The sequence below is a fragment of the Neophocaena asiaeorientalis genome, unplaced genomic scaffold, assembly GCF_003031525.2.
Source record: "Neophocaena asiaeorientalis asiaeorientalis breed wild unplaced genomic scaffold, Neophocaena_asiaeorientalis_V1.1 scaffold129, whole genome shotgun sequence".
NCBI lineage: Eukaryota > Metazoa > Chordata > Mammalia > Artiodactyla > Phocoenidae > Neophocaena > Neophocaena asiaeorientalis.
The window spans coordinates 7,861,423-7,865,563 of NW_020172446.1; the positions used below are offsets into that span (position 1 = coordinate 7,861,423).

The following is a 4,141-nucleotide window of genomic DNA, read 5'->3' on the forward strand; positions in this document are numbered from 1 at the left end:
ATCTGCACGGAAACAAAACTCTATGGGTGTGGTCTATACTCGCAGACAAGTGTGTCCATGTGTATTGTGTGCCTTTAGGTCTTTGTGTATGTGTGTCCCAGGATGCGGGGTGGGGCCTGCGCCCCTGGGGGCCATAGCAATCTGATCCCACAGCGTCAAGTCTGAACTTCCCACATGGTCAACAGTCTACCAGCCTGGGGCTGCCTGATGGGCTGGGCTGTGTCTTGGGCAGGACCCACCCCTCTCTGGAGGCTCACCCAGGGGGTCTCTCAAGGCCCTCTCTAAGCTGAGGCCTCCGTGCACTACGTATAAACTGACTCAGCAGTTGGCTAGGAGCCACATGGGCAAATAGAAGGACAGACAGGCTGGCACCCAGGCCCAGGGCAGAGCAAGGACTCCTATGGGCGTGGGGAGCCTCCCAGGGACCAGCCTGGTCCTGCAGCCGAGAATGGCCAGGCTCAGGCCCTCACTCACTGAAAAATGCTGCCCCGGTCTGTCCTCCCAGCCTGTGGTTGTGCTGCCTGGACGAATCACTGAACTCCTGGGGGCCTCAGCTTGCTCCTCTGTGAAGTGCACGGATAGGCACCATCATGCCGCCTCCCAGGGCTATGGGAGGAAATGGATGAGACTGTGAACGTTGAAGAGGGTTGTGCCTGAGCGACGTGGAGCTGGGATGAGACTGTGGCACAGCCACCGAGAGCGAGCCCTGATGTACGTACAAAGCGCGGCCCCATATCTGCCTCCCGCTCCCAGGTGGCCTGGCACGTTACCCCCTCAGGTTTCTCCTCCCAGGCTACGTCCCTCATCCACAGGTGTCTGGCTATTCCCAAGGGAGGCAGACCCTGGCTCCAGACCCTGCTTGGCCAGGCCTCCTCCTCAGGATGCGCCTCATCACCTGGGTCCCTCGGAGGAGGCCCAGCGCAGGACAGAGCAGGGGTATCCTGCTCTCATCCACGCTGGTTCAAGCAGCCTCTCCTGGGATGACTTCAGTACTAGTCAGGCCTCACCCTGAGTTCTGGAAGGCTGCTGGGAACCTCAGGGCAAGGTTGAGCAGGGGTCCAGCTATCATCTAGGCAAGACAAGCTGTGGCCCTGGCTGGCAGAGGGCAGGCCAGAAGGGAAAGCTGTAAGGAGGTGGTCCAGTCACCCGGGCCAGACACAGAAAGTGGCCTTGACATCACTGGGCTGCCTCACAGGAGCCATGTTTATGCTCCTGACAAGTGTCTGGATGGCCCTGGCAACGGGTGGCCTCTGTGGCTCCCGCCCCCACCCAGGATGACTCAGTCCCCTCGAGGGAGGCCCAGGCGTCTGTCATGCTCGAGGACGCCTGCTGTGAGGACGCGCCCCCGCCCCCCCATTCCCAGGGAGGCCCCAGGCACCGAGATGGGCTCTGTGCCTGCTTCAGCACGGCAGCCCTCAGCACATCCTGAGCGCCCTTGGCTGATAGTCTCCAGGCCTCCCCCTCTCCCTCTGCCCCCGCATCCTCCGTAACAGGTCTGCACCTCCTCCCCTCCGTGTTCCCTGGCAGCTCGGTTCCAAGAGGCTCCAGTTCAACTCAGCATTTCCCTGAGTCTGCTCTTCCTCCTCTGTCCCCATTGCTGAGACAAGTGCCCCCCCCACCCCCCGCCGCAGTTCTCCCAGCCCAGAAACCCAGGAGCCCTCCTTATCAGCCATCTTTTCCCTTTTGCCCATCCTTATCCCCCCTAACCCCACACTTACTCTCCACTCTGGCTGCAAGTCCCAAACTGCAGACTCTGTTCTGCTGCCAGGCCTTTGTCCAAGCTGTGCCTTCTGCCAGAACACACCCCCCTCTCCTTTGCTGCTGGAGGGCAGTTCAGACATCTCCTTCCTGATCTCCCCACTGCTGTGCTGGATGAGGTCACTGAACCCAACTCCTTAAAAAGTCCAGACGCAGACCTCCACTTTCCTTCCCCCCTGTTTCCGCCACACAGGTCATCCGCCTCCAGGCTCACACCCCAACCCCACCACACCCCATCCTCCAGACCAGTTGCTAAAGGGAATATTCCTAACATGCAAATTTGGTCTCAGTTCTTCCAGACCTGGCCTTCCAGGGTCTTGGAATCTGGAGGACAGAAGAGCAGGAGACCTAGACTCAGACTGGGGCTCACAGGCTAGGGAGCAGCCAGGGACAGACCTCTGGGACGCACACCCAGGGTCATTCATTCATGCAAGAAAAACTCATTGAGCACCTGCTGTATATGCCCAGGCACTGTGCTAGGTCCCAGGAAATAAAGCAGCAGACCAAAAAGACAAAGTCCCTGCTCTGATGAAGTTTAATTTCTAGTGGGGCAAGAAGCAACAAACAAGAAAGCCAGGAATTAATAGATGGTATGTCAAACAGTACATGCTATGGAGAAGAAATACAATCATGTCAGAGGAATCAAGAGTGAGGCACTGGGGGATGCTATTTATACAGGGCGATCAGGAAAGGCCTTTCTGATGCAGGATCTGAACGGAATCTGAAGGAAGTGAGGGAGCGAACAGTGTGGATATCTGGGGAGGGCATTTTAGGCACAGCAACCGCAAAGGCTGTGAGGTGAGACGGTGCTTGCACTGTCTGAGGAACAGCAAGGAGGCCGATGTCACCAGAGTGGGGTATCCACGTGTGAGAGGTACCTGATGGCAAGCAGAGTTACACCTGGATGACAAGGCCCAGTCATTCACTGTGCCTGGCCTCACAGATGGCTTCCTGGAGGAGGTGGCATTTAAGCTCTTTCATGATTGCTGAGTACGGGTTTCAGAGGAGAGGATAGAAGTTCACACTGTGCATGACAGAGAGCCACTTCCTGGCTGGGGCTCAGGGCTTGGCTTTGGGGGTCTTTTTGGACAGAGACCAGGAGGCCTCGAAAGCCAGAGGAAGGTTTTGAGTAGGGGAGTGACTCGATTTGGATGAGGTTTTAAAAAATCATCCCTCTGCCTTCTGTGGGGACTGAGGGTAAGAGGCCAAGGAAGGGGCAGGAGTCCCCAGAGTCTGTGGGCCTAGGACACGGTCTGGCACACGGTGGGTGCTCAGTCTGTATGCACTGAAGGAAGGAGTGGGGGCTGTGAGGGCAGTCGGTGCACCCTCAAGGACACAAGGTGTGTGCTCCTCCCACTTCCCGGCCCACTTGACAGATACACAGCCCCATACGAGCCCACCGAGGTACAGTCCTGTGACCTGGGACACAGCCTTCTCTACACACCCCTGCACCCTCAAGATACACACACACACACACACACACACACACACACACACCCCACTCCCGGAGCAGGCGCACGCCGATATCCGCGTGACCCGCCCGCACACACCACTCCATCCTGTAATGCACACAGGCACACTCCTGTGACACCCTTTTCTCTACACCCCCCCCCCCTCACCAGACACACACACACACACACACACACACACACACACACCCCACTCCCGGAGCAGGCGCACGCCGATATCCGCGTGACCCGCCCGCACACACCACTCCATCCTGTAATGCACACAGGCACACTCCTGTGCCCACGTGACACACGCACACCCGCCTCCAAACACCACACACAGGTCCCTGTGCACGTGTGCACCCTCCGAGCCACCAGTTCTGTGCCTGTCGGGCCGCCGAAACCGCAGCATCCACCTCCGCCGCCCCCCTCCACCCCCGCCCCAACCAGGGAGGACTGCGCAGCTAAAGCCACTCGCGTCGCATCTGTCCCATTCATCCCCCCGCACCAGCTCCAGCACGAAGACTCGGAGGTGGGCAGTGTGGCAGGAGCGCTCCGCGCAGATCCACACGTGGGTTCACCTGTCTGGGCCCACTCCGCATAGACACGGCCTCCCACCACGAGCTGGGGCTGGGGTAGTACGCCAGGTATGGACGCGGTCCCGCAGACCAGAGCTGGGAGAGGGACGCAGACGGCGGGGCGCCCTCATAGATGCGGTCTCGGATGCCGGCGCAGACAGAAGCAGGCTCCGGGAGGCACCTAATAGACTGGGCCCCGCAGACCGAAGGGGGAGGATCCCCGCATGGACTAGTTCTCGGCTGTCCTCGCAGACCATCCTTCTCGCCTGCAGGCTCCGAGCAGACGTTCAGGCGTTCGTCCCCTCCCGCTCCCCGGCCCCCTCCCAGCCGACCCCTACCTCGGTGCCCAGCGAGATT

At 59.6% G+C, this 4,141-nt stretch overlaps 1 protein-coding gene across 2 annotated transcripts in view; it reads right to left on the reverse strand.

The window, feature by feature from the left end:
• CAMKK1 (calcium/calmodulin dependent protein kinase kinase 1) overlaps nucleotides 1-4,135 on the reverse strand; it is a 27,209-nt gene extending 23,074 nt beyond the window's left edge. Inside the window, exon 1 of one of the 2 annotated variants that reach the window (XM_024734440.1) lies at nucleotides 4,123-4,135. The gene's annotated coding sequence lies outside the window, so the exon portion shown is untranslated. Of the gene's footprint in view, nucleotides 1-474; nucleotides 906-4,122 lie in introns of those variants that run through there. The other variant, XM_024734448.1, reaches the window with a different exon arrangement.
• Nucleotides 4,136-4,141: the final 6 nt, after the last annotated feature.